Raw genomic sequence first — 16,253 nt, 5'->3', positions numbered from 1 at the left:
TCATCGGTGTTATTTTTGTTCACGCAATCAAACTTATACAAATACCTAGGACGTGCTGAAGACTTAATTTGGGCTGCCAACACCTCTATAAATAAGACATTAGGGGTTGAATGTAATCAAGTCCCTAGATGCCTTCAAAAACCCTCGTAGTTTAGAATTAGTTTTAGTTTATTTTCTTTTCGGCTTTTAGATACTTTCTTGTTTTTCCTCTTGAATCAATTTTGATTCAAGGACTTGTTTATTTAGTTAAAGTATTCAGTTTATATTTTTCTTTGCATTTTTTTATTTCATTATTCCAATCGAGAGATTTGTTACTCCATTTCCCATTTGATACTCAATCCACAATTACTCACATCTCTTTTCTTCTCTGATTCGGTCGTGTTTCTCACATAGTTTATTCAATCAAAGTTGAGATTATGAATAACATGAGTGGTTAAATCTCTTAGGGAGATTAATTAGTGGATGTGAATGTGGCTAACAGAAGATTTGGGATTTCTCGAGATAGATTAGTTGGTATAAATTATGTATCCTTAAACTATTAGGCATGACAACCCTAACAAGTGATCATAGGCTACACTAAATCGGAAGATAAGTCGAACCGAGTAAATCATAATTTATCTTAGTTGAGAAAGTGAGGTCAAAAGATAAACGAGTATCAACCAATCGATTAAGTTAATTAGAGTTGGGAGGTAATAATTACTTGATCGGTGATTAATCCACTCTAGACCCCTAATCCAGAGTTAGTTACAAACCCTAAAGTGAGTTAGTCTTCTTGATTGGTTTATAAGTTTAATTCATTTGTTTTCCTTTCTTTCTTTTTGTTAGTTATTTATTTTTAGTCATTTTAATCTATTTTATGATCCATCGTAATATAGGAATTAACTATTACTACTTAGACTTAGTATTGTGAAAAGTATTTTTATTATTTGTTTCATCCTCTCTTGGGTACGATCCTCGGAATACTTTTGGTATTTCATTGTAAAACTTTATTACCATTTGATCCGTGCACTTGCAAACACCGTCATTCTCAATTATTATATTTTCTTGGTGTTATATTTATTCTATAAATGATAACTCATTTATAGGTGGTAAAGTTGTTAGCGTCGTTGTCGGGGAAGTTTCGGCAATAAATTTTGAAAATAATTTTTTAGAATTAATAAGATAAGTAGGAACGTTAGGACCTATAAATACGATTTTATTTTTATTTGTATTTTTATTGTCGTTTCAGGTCGTGTATGACTCGAAGCTCCAACACTCCAATTGAACCATACCTAGATCCAGAGCAACTACTCAGGTACAACCATCAAATAATGGACAATGAACCAATCGCAATAATACATTTGCCTCGGGAAAATTCGTTGTTTGAAGAGCGATGAGAACTACAAGAAAATAATCAGGAAGACGTCCCAATGGCTCAGCGAACATTGTGTGAGTACTCCTTACCTATCGTAGACGCGGTGCGAGGAAGCATTGAGCGGTCAAAAATCAATGCTAATAATTTTGAGATAAAGACGACCACGATTTAGATGATCCAAAATAATTTGCAGTTCAAGGGGAATATGGTTGAAGACTTGAACCAACACTTAAAGTGATTTCTTCAACTATGTGATACCTTCAAATATAATGGAGTATCCAACGATGCTATACACCTGCGGTTATTCTCGTTTTCATTATGTGATAACACGACTGATTGGTTAGACTCGTTAGAATCGGATTCCATTACAATAGGAATGACCTCGTGGAAAAAATTCATCTTAAATTTGCCCCAATAAGTCGAACGATTCAGCTTCGGTGGGATATCACAAATTTTAAACAATATGACGGTGAGTCTTTATACGAGGCGTGGGAGTGTTTCAAGACAATTCTAAGGAAGTGCCCACACCATGAACTGCAAGCATGGCTTCAGATACAAATATTTTACAATGGTTTCGACGGACACATTAGATGGAGTATCCTATAACACCCCAAATCTTACGAGTCTAAAGTTTTGGGCGTATAATAGTAAATATTCTATTTGATGTAGTGTTATTTGACCAAATGATTATTTTGGCATATACGTGTGGGCATATAGTAACTGTCGCATGAGTTAGTAAAAATTTGACTTCATGATATTCTGCTATATTAAGGAGAAGTTCCTGTTAAGAGATAAAGGGTTAGTATGGAATGAGTATTTGTCAAAGGTATAGTATGCTTGATTTGTTTGGAATACTGTTCTAGTTAGATTTTAAGTAACTAGGTTAGAAATTGACTAAATAACCAAGTTGAATAATTGTAATTGCAAGGTATTTATTAATTTTCTCTCAGAAATTGTAGGCCATTAAAAAGGCAAGTTCTAAAATGTATGACACTTGTTAAATTTCACTAAGTAAGTTGAGTCATATTTATATGTGAAAGATGATTTCTGAAAGGGATCGTCTATCTTCTTCCTCTTCCTTAAGTGGTATTTACTAATACTTTCCTTATGCCTGAATGTATCTTACATCGATGATCTAGAAGCTATGGTTCTTTTATGATCAGTGGTTACTTCGCATCCGGGTGAGTATTTCAGTTTTGCATGTTAAGTTCTTAATGAGTAAATCTGTATGTGGTGATTGAATAGCAAGACTGTAAGTATAAGGTTTCTGCATTAGATTGCCAGCGATTGATATGATAAATAATTTGTATGCATAAGAGTAGTAATAGTGAAATTATGTTTCTAAGCAGTGGTTGTTGCTTGTTCGAGATGGATATCTGGATTTGGACTCTTGAACTACAATAAGTGAGAATCAGTTAGGTGAGTCTCTACTCTGACTCTTACATGTAAACAGTACCAATAAGTAATTTAAATAGTGATGAATTTTGAGTATTCAATGAATGAGTAAAACATGAGAAAGATGTTGCATGTGCAAAGATAATATGAACAAAGTATTTCAGGAATAAGAAGTTGTGTGATAAGTATGCAGGTAAAGTTCAATATGGAAAGTTTAGAATCAGTCAGGTGATTTTCTACTTTGACTCCTACATGTATACGGTTCATATTGAAGCATATCTATATGAAAGTGGTGAAACTGGAAACTGGAAATCATGGATGATATAGTATAAATATGATACTTATACAACTATAGGAATATATTGATGATTAAATAAGATATTGCTTGAAAATAAGTTCTATGGGATGTATGAAGAGTATTATGAAATTATGAAATCTTAGGTCTGGGATATGTCTGGTTCGTAAAATTTGTAAAGCGAGTCGAGTCACTGTGGTGGTAAATAAGAAAGTCCCGTGGGACAATAAACACGAACTCTGATATGAAACTCTGAAGGAAAAAGTCCATGGCCATGGCATACTCTAAAAAGGAACCACTGAATGACATTTTATCTAATAGGGTTCTCTATATGTCCCAGGGCGGTGATGGGTAAACCTTACTCAATGTGAATTTAGGCAAATTCATATCCCAAACACGAAAGTTTTGGGATTCCTATGTGGTATCTGGTCAGCCTTTGTGGCGTACTCTATATAGATAACATTTGTGGCATACTTTGTATGGATCGCCTTTGTAACGTACTCTAATTAGATTGCTTTAGAGCGTATTATGTAATAAGGACTTATGGCATGTTCGGTATATTGTTTTTTTTTCCTCTGATGTGTTCTGTGAAGCCTGCCAGATAGTAAACAAGAGATTTTGTACGATTGCCTGTATGACGTGCTCTATTAGGTCTATGTGACGTGAACTATCAGGAATGTCTGATACAATTTGAGTCTGAATGTCTGTCTCTATGGTAAGATAAAAGTAAATTCTTATAGTTCTATAATAAGTATGGTTAAAAGGGGCATTGAATCTTCTTCTAGAATTATTCAGAATCTAAATTAATTTTATCTTGAGTTCTGGGATTCTAGTATAATACGATATGAAAATTCATCTAAATAGTCTAACAATACTCTTCTGCATGAGTATGTGTAGTGTTAAACCAGGATATGTCTGAAGATGAAATTGATGGTATCTAGTTGTACATAGGCATTCGTCAAACATTTATGTATCCACTCGTGATAAATGTTATTGAACAACTATTTGAAATAAGAGTATGTGTTAAGACATGATTGTTGGACTTGAAGGGTATGTCTACAAAGAATTTATCATGTGGAAAGAGATTTATGGAAGTTTTTGAAGGATTCCTTAGTTAACTAGATAGAAAGATTAAATTTGACAAGAGCATGATAACCTATGTTTAATTATATGATAAAACTGTAGTGGTATCTGTCAAAATCAACGATGAAGAATAAGGGTTGGCACAATAGTTCATATAAGATTCCAAGTATCCATCAAGGTACTGTTGTGTGAAGCTCACTAAATACTCATGTACTTTCAAGATATGTTACTATCTTTCAAGTACTTGAGAGGAGACTTCACCTGAAGGGACAACACCAAGAGTATGCCAAAGTGGTGGCGGAGTGGGCTATTATGCATACAATGGAGATATGGCGTAGTCTAGAAATACACCTTTTGAGTCTGTATTAAATAAACATCCATTTTGTAAGGATTTATATCGAGTTTTTTGTAATAAGATTATTTTAAGTTACTTCCCTTGTTTTCATACAATAAGTTTCTAATTAAAATGTCAAATAACATGTTTAAAGAAACGAGAAATTGTAAATTATTTTCATTATTGATTAAGCTTTGTGTAGTAACACCTGAAACCTAAACTCGATGAATTGAGTTAGGTTTGGGGTGTTACATATCCAACGGATCTCTCATGTTTCACACGCATGAACAAGCCTACAAAATTCTAGAAGACTTGGCTATGAATTCGTACATATGGCCTAACAAGAGATTCATGTATCAATCTAAGTTAGCAATGGTAAAAGCCATGAAGGAAGAGAGCGAAAATTCTCGATTCCAACAAATTCTTGAAAAACTTATTCATTTAAAGACACTCATCAAGCCAACGAGAGCAAAGCAACATTTAGAAAACCAAATGGAGGAGACAAGCTATATAGGCAATAGGGATTGAGATCCCTATACCTACCATCCCAGTTGGAGGGATCATCCGAACTTCACATGGGGAGGTAACCAAGAAGGAGAAATTTAAGCACAGACTTGACCAAACCCTCTTTATAAAACCTTTTTCAATTAATGGAAATTTAAAGAGATACGCTAAATCGCAACAACAATTAACGCTGGAACCTTCAACGTAAAAACCCGAAACAAACAAAACTTACTTACTGGAAGTTCAACAACACACACTTGAGTTCTAGACAATAAGAGAAGCATTTGGCGTCTCTTAACCTTCCCCTACACTTTAGTAACCACTAGAAAACAAAACAAAACAAAACAATCAACATCCTTACTTCGAGATTTCAAAAAATTCGTAACTCATACATAACAACAAAAATTACTACAATTAAATCTTACCTTTAAGCACCGAAACAACCAACAGTATGATAGGTTCAACAATTAAACCAACAAAATGTTATACGAAGAGAAATTCAAGAATGATGCCCAAAAGAAAGAAGAAAAAATAAAAATAAATTAAAAGGAAATAGGGAGAGAGAAGAAGTTAACGTAAGAAAATTCATTTAAATTCCTAATATCAGTATTTATGGAGAAGTGCAAAAATAATATTCCTTAGTGCACACGTAGAGATTCGAACACAGGACTAGTGACATAGACAGATGCTTAATCATTAAACCAGCAAGCTCATTTTTTGAACCTCAATGCACAGAATCTAACTTAAGTGGTATGTGCAAGTCTACAAGTTTAATCAAAGAATACGCAAAACTTCAAAAGATATGACTCGAACCTTATAACTTTAGTGAGCACCAAGAGCACATTACCACAAAACACCTACATTTCCATTAACACAACCGAAAAAGAAAATTCACGTTTTTGGGGTGTTACAAAGGTCGAGTGATGCACAAGCTTCCCGATACATCAAATCATCAAACAAATGACACAAGGAAGATTTTTGATGTTGTGTTGTGCCACACAAGGGGTGTGGCGCTAAACATGTCGATGTGCATCCCAAGTTCATCAGAGTTATTTTTGTCCTCGCAATCAAACTTATAGAAAGACCTATGGCGTGTCGAAGACGTAATTTGAGTTGTCAACACCTCTATAAATAAGACATTAGGGGTTGACTGTAATCAAGTCGTCCTAGACGCCTTCAAAAACCCTCGTAGTTTAGAATTAGTTTTACTTTATTTTTGTTTCAACTTTTAGATACTTTCTTGTTTTTCTTCTTGAATCAGTTTTGATTCAAGGACTTGTTTGTTAAATTAATGTATTTAGTTTATATTTTCCTTTGCATTTTTTTATTTCATTATTCCAATCAAGAGATTTTCTACTCCATTTCCCATTCAATACTCAATCCACAATTATTCACATCTCTTTTCTTCTCCGATTCGATCGTGTTTTTCACATGGTTTATTCAATCAAAGTGAGATTATGAATAACATGAATGGCTAAATCTCTTAGGAGAGATTAACGAGTGGATGGGAATGTGACTAACGGAGGATTTGAGATTGGTCGAGAGGATTAGGTTGTATAAATTATGTGTTCTAAAACTATTAGGCGTGGCAACCCTATTAAGTGATCATAGCTTACACTAAATTAGAATATTAGCCTAATTGAGTAAATCGTAATTCATCTTGGTTTTATCTTGGTTTAGAAAGTGAGGTCGGAAGATAAATGAGTATCAGTCAATCGATTAAGTTAATTAGATACGAGAGATAATGATTACTTGATCAATGATTAATCCACTCTAGACCCCCAATCTGAAGTTAGTTACAAACCTTGAAGCGAGTTAATCTTCCTAATTGATTTTTCGGTTTAATTCATTTGTTTATCTTTCTTTCTTTATTTTTGTTAGTTATTTATTTTTATTCATTTTAATCTATTTTATGATCTATTGTAATATAAGAATTAATTATTACTACTTAGACTTAGTATTGTAAAAATTATTTTCTTTATTTGCTCTATCCTCCATTGGGTACGATCTTCGGAATACTTTTGGTATTTCATTGTACAACTATATTGCAATTTTACTCGTTCACTTCTGGACACCGTTGTTCTCAATTCTTAAATTTTTCTGGTGTTATATTTATTCTATAAACAATAACTTGTTTATAAGTGGTCAACAGATTAATTTGTAAGTGTGGTAAAATGTTATGAAATATGAAAATTGTGATACAATGATATCGTGAATGTTATACATGAAACTTGGGTTAATGGATTGCCCATGTAGACGATATCTAAACTTGTTGGATATGGTTGACATACTGTGAAAATACTTTGGTTCTGGTGAATTACATTAATAATGTTTGTATAATGCCTTAATGTTTTGGCACGGAAAGAAAAATGAAAGAAAATATTGGCTCACTAGTTATCTAACATTTAACTAATACTAAGCAATATTACATGGTCAAATCATAATACGAAAAGACAACTTGTATTAGTAGATGAACCTAAACATTTCCTTAGTCTAATTGAAAATAAGCAAACTGATTGAAAGACTAATATATCATCTATCAAGTCCAATTAGGGAGATGTTTTGTCTTGAGCATCAAAGCGGACTCCCTGAAGATAGAGACATAGATTTGACTGATTGGACTAACAGTACATTAGACAGTACCCAATTAAAATAGATCCTAAATATGTTTATGGATTTATTCACTTGTGAGGTTCATAGTGTGGCAAACTGTAACACCCGTTACCCGATTCGGTAGTCGAACCCAAGTAATAAGATGTTACGGGAAGACCAAACAATTTACATATACTTCACTAAACAAAATCTCATTTAATTAATTATTATCAATTCACTTATTATTAAATATAATTATTTGTAATCAACATGGACCAAATTGTGAAATTCAGACATGAAATAGGACCAATTTATAAAATATCAAAATTTTAGAGTCGGTATCGATAATTCATAGTTGGGTATCGATATCGTATCGATACCTTGCTAAACATTGATACCAAATCATGATTTTGTTTGTTATGTAAAACAAGGGTATCTATATTTTATGAAAAAAGTATCGATACTTAAATAAATATCGATACCATTTTGGCATTCTGTTCATTTAAAAATTGTTCATATGATCAAATATCGATACTAAATGTCAAAATACCGATACTTAAGTTCAGAAATGGTAAAATTCATTCTCTAAATGGTCCATTTCATGCCCAAATTCATCTAAACTCAATCGGTACTCCTAGATATAATTACAGACAAGCAAATTATCAACTAGAGACATTCTTATTTATGTACCATTCCATTCAAAACACCAAATCCATATTAATTACATCAAAAAAAGCAAATCCATATTAATTACATCCAAACACCAATTCACTAAACATTAAATGACACTTTCACTATCACTTACTCAAGCACAATTAACTTTTAAATCAATCTCATATTTCAAACATCAAACATACTAAAACATATCACATATCATTCCTCATCCAAGCATCAACCAAAAATACATTGCTTAGCATGACATTTTCCTCAACCATAAGTATACTAAGCATAAAACTCAAACATCAATCCAAAACATTACATAAAATAATATCGTTTCATTCATGAAGGCATTAGGCATATGATTCAAACAACCTATCAAGTTATCTAAATCATGATTATTACCATCCCATTCTTACATATATATATACATAGCCTTCAAAATACAATAAAACCCGAAATAACCAATATAAGCATAGAAACATTCATAGGTACATGCCAAGACCAAAGAACAATTCACCAACAGTTCGGGATTGCCGCTGGATGCTGAGTTGACTATCGAACCGTTAAGTACCAAATCTATGTAGGAAAAACAAAACCATACGCTGAGTATAACTCAATGGTATTTATATAATTCAAACATAAAAGCAAAACCTAGATCAGAAACATATATAAGTTAAAATCGAAATGTTATGCAACTTAACAAATTTGATATACCAATTCACATATTCATAGATTCAAAACCAATTCATTTCCATAATATTAGTACATGACTATCAATTTCACAAGTCATTTTATAACACAATTCTTCTAATGGTTCATTTCATTTGAATTTCCAATCTCATGTTTTCATGGAACATGATATATCAAGGTTCACAATTCATTCCACAATTTCACATTTCATTTCCCATTTCAATTCCATTTCCCATTCTATTTCCATATCAAAAATCATATAACTCATTTTATCATTTATATCCCTATTAACACAAGGATCCAACCAACACACCAGTTTGGTACCTAGTGCCACATCGGATAAATCTGAAGCAAGTAGTTGCGTCGAGAGCTATAAATAATTTTGACAACCAGTGTCTTATTGGTTAAACCAAAGCAAATTAGCACCTAGTACCTCAGCGACTCGTAGTCGAAGTAACTCTGAACTCTTTCTGTCCTATGGCATGTCATCTATATCCGACTCTACCCAAACAGTTAATGGGATTTTCATTACTTATTTCATACTCAATCAATATATAAATTTACATCAATTATATCATGCATTAATTTATTAAATCATATGACAACATCAAATATCTCAATATGCATTCAATTTCATAATTATACAAATATTCACATCTTTCACATATATTCAATTTCGTCATCAAGAACGTAAATCATTTTAAAACAACCCAAATACATCTCATCATCAACAATTGACTTACCTTATATTCTCACCATGCACATACAGTTCAAAATGCAACAGTTTACAAGTAGTTTAGATTGTAGAAACACAAACCGTAAACTCTAAGGTATTCGTTGACGACTTTGTCTTTTCCTTTCTTTTTTGAGGAATCTTGGTCGAAGTTAGCTACGAATTAAAACAAACATAATAAACTATCAATATACAACAAATTTCACATTCAATTTCTAAATTATGCAACTTTTTCATTTTATTCAATTTAGTCCCTAAAACCGGGACTAACATAACTTTCAAATTTAACCTCAAAATTTTATACAGTTGTCACTTTAGGCCTAATTTAATTTCCTATTTCACATTACTACCACTAATTTCAAAATTTGTACATTTTAATCCCTATCAATTGACTTTACAATTTCGTCTTTTCTCAAATCTAAACTTAAAATCCATCAAAATAACATCTCAAACTCCAAATATTCAATAATGGTAACATCCCAAATTTTTAACAATACCAAATATTATGACATGGGTTAGCTAGTTCAAGGTACCGGGATTCCGAAAATATAAAAATTATAAGACAAGGTACCCCTAATCTCGTACGTCCTTCTCCCTTTTCTTTTTGCTTCAAAATGGCTAGAGAATAAAGAGAATTTTGGTTTTTCACTTTCAATCCACTTTGTTTTATAAGATATTTTTAGTGTTTTATTTTAATTATATTTTTTTAGAACATTTTTAATCTTTAAAACATTTCATCATTGTCCACCATTATTAACCATTGGTCTATTTATTTCAAAAGTCCCTTAGTCATGATCTACTTTACAATTTAATAACATTTTATACTTTTAGCATTTACGCGATTTAGTCATTATTCTCTAATTAAGCCCTAATTCAATAAAATTACTTGACCGAAATTTAATTCACTACTAAAATAACTCTATAAATATTTAATATAAATATTTACGAGTCTAATTTACGAAAACAGAGTTTAAAAACCACACTTTTTGATACCACTATCGTTCAGGTCATTACACAAACCTTAATCCTGAGTGGATAATGGGCTATGTAGGCATTACTCATATACTTTGATATAAGTAAAAGCCTGAGCTAAAAAAAATATAAGGAATCAAAAACTGGTGCGTTGGGTATATGACTTTTACAATATGTAGCATCATTCACAATAGTGGAATTCATAGCCTAAATAATGGGTAAATGATATTCTCTCATCAATATTACGTGATAGATTAAAAGTAAACATGGTTAGGATTCACTTTTCTTTGTGATACTATCTAATGGAAATTGACTTTTCATGAAGGAAGATGTAATGGATAACATGAGATAAAATAGGATCATATTAGGAGAACGGATTTATTCTAAAGAGATCAAGGATATGTTATGAGGGTAAAACACTTATGACAAGGTCTTTGGATGACCACTTATTGAGTAGATTTTGTAATGATATGTAATTAGGGAGAGTTCAGTCACGATACTATAGTGAAATGACTTTGACTAAATAAGTGTATAATTAATAGGCAAAAAACTAGAACTTAATTATAAATTATGTTAAATCTAATTATATATGTTCAATCAATCTCTTCGCTAGTTTGTTGAAACCATGAATGAATTGCTTGTATAACCAAATGAACATAAATGAATGAAATTCATGAAGTTAGAGAAACCGGTCGCACTCGTAATTAAATGTGTTTTCTCACTAATTACAAAAATGACTTGACATTTAGTTTCATGTTTTTGAATTATTGTTTGATTATAATTAAATAATTGAATTTCAAAAATGGAATTAAATTAATTAGTCATTATGTATCCGTTGAATGTGAAAATTAAATATATTTCCTCATAGACTTTAACAGAATTAAAATTGGGTTAAAAATTATTTAATTAAGAAATTAATTTAGTTAATTTAATTAATTAAATTAATTATATGAAATAATATTTATTTTTGGAAATATAAAACAAATATTGGGTTGTGTTAATTCTAAAGTGCTAGGTCAATAGCCCATGAAGCATATATAATTAGACTAAATACATGAGAGTCTCAATTCCCCTCATATGATAATTGAAGGGCGGCAACCCTATTAATATTTACTAAAGTGGGCCACCCATCACTCTCCAAGCTAGACTAGGGGAAAGTTTTCTTTTAAATAAATTTTATTTGTGCAACCCTTGTTCAACAAAGATTCTCTTATCTCTCCATATAAATAGATGACACTAGTAGAGCTATTGACATAAGTTTTAACACACAAGTTTTATATATTGTTATTCTACCAGAAAGTAGTGAGAATAAATTCTATTTTTTTTTGGAATTACAATTTCTTCCGATTTCTATTAGTAATAAATTTGTTTCTTATTTTGTGTTTGATTCGTGTTGCTCAAGCCCAAACTCAGCGTAATTCGAGGTACGATGATAGAGAATAAGGTCGTTCGGTTGAAAGCTGAGAAAGAATCAAATGTAACTCCCGAAACCCAGCCTAGACGTTATGGTCGAATCCAGAGATATTACATCGGTTTGTTTGAAAACCAAGAAGTTGAATCCTAGCTTTAGAAACCAATAATTTTGAAAATAATATTTTTAGCAAAACACTTATATGTTATTTCGAAAATTACACACAGAGCTTATTTATTTTAAAAAATAGCTCTTAACTTGATCTCGTTTACAAAAACAAAACACTTAAGAAATTACATAGTTTGCAGCGGAAAAATTTTCAGAGTTTGTAACACCCCGAATCCGTGTCCTTCGCTGAATTAGATTTACGAGGCATTACCGATCAAAACCCAACCCAGAACTGTCTTTCATTTTATAATTTATTCATAAATGAGACTAACTCAATCACAAAATTTCATTCCATATATATATTATTATCATTTTATATATATTATTTCATAAATTCGACTAACTCAATCACGATTTTTTTTTCAATCAAATTCAAATAGCATTTATTCACTCGCTCGACAAGTCATCTCATATATATATAAATATATATAAGCACATAACCAATTAAAATCAAACATGCATCATTAATCAAATTACATATACCAACCATGTTTCAAAATTCAACCATATCATTATCATTTACCTAATCAAAATTTGATATCATTCAAATTCTTAAAACATTTCCAAACATATTTGGTTATATATCATAAACCAAGCATATATCAAAACATCTATTCGCTCACATTTATTTCATTTCAATTTACTAACTATGCTACATATTACAACATAGGTAATCTACCCTGTTTGGACAGCTCTTATACATCAAATTGGACAGCATTTATACACCAAAATTGGACAACATTTATACACCAAAATGGGCAGCATATATATATCAAATTGGACAGCATTTTTACACCAAAATTGGACAGCATATAGACACCAAATTGGGCAGCATATATATATTAAATTGGACAGCATTTTTACACCAAAATTGGACAGCATATAGACACCAAATTGGGTAGCATATATATACCAAATTGGACAACATTTTTACACCAAAATTGGACAGCATATAGACACCAAATTGGGCAGCATATATATACCAAATTGGACAATATTTTTACACCAAAATTGGACAGCATATAGACATCGAATTGGACTTGAATCGAATCATAACAATCCACATTTGCAAATCCTACCACAAATATATATATATCATGAAGCATAAATTTTTCCAACATGAACATATACCATGACCGAACATACAAAAAAAACATAAACATCATTTCTAGCTATTTTCGCTTGGCTTTATATTTACAATTTCAAAATCAAACAAGACAAGTACTAGCCTATACATGCCATATGTTCAAAATTTAGAACTTTCAAAATACCGAGATAGAGGCCGATAGTGTGACGAACTTCCTTAATGATCCCTGAGCTCGTAACCAACTTTCAAAATCTATAAAACAAAGAACAAACATACACACATTAAGGTTTTACAGCTTAGTAAGTCATAAGCAAATGAGACATTTAATCTTATACATAACTTAATCTAAATAAACAATAATAAGCCATCATAATTTCATATATATATTTCCATTTCATGATTTCATATATCAAACATATATAATTTGCATCATTTTTTTTTACTTAGGCCGAATGCATAATGAACCATTAACATAATCAACCTTTGCTTCTACAATAATAAAAATAAACATCATTTGGCCAAATATATATGTTCACATATACATACACATAATTCACATTAATATATGATATGATATCATCAAGTCATACATTCAACTCACCATAATTTTATAACTCGAATAGATACATACCTAAGCCTTTCTAATCTAAATTTTTATACTCGATCCTAACTTATTATAGCCCGTTGAACCATTTGGAATTAAAAAGGATACTCAAAAATTGAACGTTTCATACAATGTCATCGTCCCAGACGTGGTCTTACATGTAATCACATATCGATGCCACTGTCCCAGACAGGGTCTTACACGTAAATCACAAGTCGATACCAACGTCCCAGACGTGGTCTTACACGACAACACATAACAGAATTCTATGTCATGACATACGTATCCTAGATATTCCTAAGGTTCATACGGGACTTTTTGGCGTTGTAACTCGATCAAAACAATCTCGTAACCATTTTCCCTAAGTTTATACACTTTCGGCCAGTACAAATTATATTCATAAAATTTAATTCAGCATATAAAATTTCATATATTTAAAATTAAAAAAAACATTTATATGCTTATAGACTTACCTCGAATATCGACGGACGGAACTAAACGACTATTCGATTATTTTTGTTTTCCCCCGATCCAAATCCGATTTCTTTAGTTCTTGATCTAAACATATTCAAATTAAACTCATTCAAACATAATTCTATACAATTTAACCCAAAAACACATAAATGGGAAAATTACCATTTTGCCCCTGACATTTTGCACTTTTTACAATTTAGTCCAATTTGCACAAAACACAAAACATGCAAAATTTGCACACACCATGCTTAGGCTGAACCTTCCACATGTTCATACCAATCCATGCATTTCATTTATTTCACATTTTAGTCCCTCAAAATTTTATTTTCACAATTTAGCCCAAATTTCTCAAATTCATTAAAAATCCAAAGACAAAACATTATAATCTATCACATATCTTTTATTTTCTATCATCAAATAACAAAAATTACAAGCTATCATCTATATAAAAACACAAAATCATCATCAAATTCAAAAATTAGGGCATGGGTTTTGTAGTATTCAAAGCAACGATTACAAAAACGTAAAAATTATTAAAAACCGAGCAAAAAACATACCAAATTTAAAGCTTCAAAGTACCGATTCTAAACAGCAAAAATGGCTCCCTTTCTTCTTCAAGTTTTGGCAAAAACAAAGAAGAATGCATGGCCATGTTGTGTTTTATTTAATTAATTTATATTTTATTATACATTTACCATATTAACCTTAATGATATAACTTTAATTATTAACTATGCATGTCCATAAAAGTCCACTCATGATTCTAATGGTATAATATCAACATAAGGACCCCACATTATAAAAGCCATAACAATAAAACAGTTTAACAAATAGCTAGCCACTTTTGCATTTTACGCGATTAAGTCATTTTTCACAAATCGGCACACAAATGATAAAATTAATTCACGAAAATTTCACACATGTCAATTCACATACTATAAGCATGGAAAATAATATTAAAATATTTTTCTAACTCAAATTTGTGGTCTCGAAACCACTGTTCGACTAGCGTCTAAACCGGGCTGTTACAACTCTCCCCTCTTAGGGATTTTCGTCCCCGAAAATCTTACCAGCGAATAGGTTTGGGTATCGTTCTCTCATAGCATCTTTGGGCTCCCACGTAGCTTTTTCAACCCCGTGTCGATGCCATAAGACTTTTACTAAAGAAATTTTTTTATTCCGCAATTCTTTCACTTCACGATCTAAAATTTGAATCGGTTTTTCATTGTAGGTCATATCGAATTGAATTTCAACCTCGGTGGGAGAAATCACATGTGATGGGTTGAATCGATATCATCGAAGCATCGAAACATTAAATACATTATGGATCTTTTCTAACTCCGATGGTAACAACAATCTGTAAGCAACCGGCCCGATACGCTCTATAATCTCATACGGCCCAATACATCTCGGACTCAATTTGCCTTTATGACCAAATCTGAGTATTTTCTTCCGCGGCAAGACTTTTAAAAACACTTTCTCCCAGATCTGAAACTCAATGCATTTTCATTTTAAATCTGCGTACGACTTCTGAGATCTGACGTAGCTTTTAGACTATTGCGAATCACTTTCACTTTCTGTTCAAACTCTTCGATCAAATCGACCTCGTATATTTTATTTTCACTGAGCTCAGTCCAATACAAAGGTGTTCGACATTTACGACAGTACAAAACCTCGTAAGGTGTCATTTCGATACTCGATTGATAGATATTATTATATGAAAATTCAATTAGTGGTAAGTATCGTTCCCACGTACCTTCAAACTCAAGAATGCAACACCTCAACATATCCTCGAGTATCTAAATAATTTGGTCGGATTGACCATCCGTCTGTGGGTGAAAAGCAGTACTAAAGTGTAGTTTCTTACCTAATGTATCTTGCAGTTTCTTCCAAAACCG

At 31.6% G+C, this 16,253-nt stretch overlaps 1 non-coding gene across 1 annotated transcript; it reads right to left on the bottom strand.

Moving 5' to 3' along the window:
- Positions 1-1,784: 1,784 nt before the first annotated feature.
- Positions 1,785-1,890, bottom strand: LOC121220454 (small nucleolar RNA R71). The gene has a single exon (XR_005917656.1). It is a non-coding gene; the product is annotated as a small nucleolar RNA R71 (small nucleolar RNA).
- Between the last annotated feature and the right edge of the window lie 14,363 nt (positions 1,891-16,253).

This window comes from Gossypium hirsutum, chromosome D08 (assembly GCF_007990345.1).
Source record: "Gossypium hirsutum isolate 1008001.06 chromosome D08, Gossypium_hirsutum_v2.1, whole genome shotgun sequence".
In the NCBI taxonomy this organism is placed as follows: Eukaryota; Viridiplantae; Streptophyta; class Magnoliopsida; order Malvales; family Malvaceae; genus Gossypium; species Gossypium hirsutum.
This window is presented reverse-complemented; position numbering and strand designations above follow the sequence as displayed.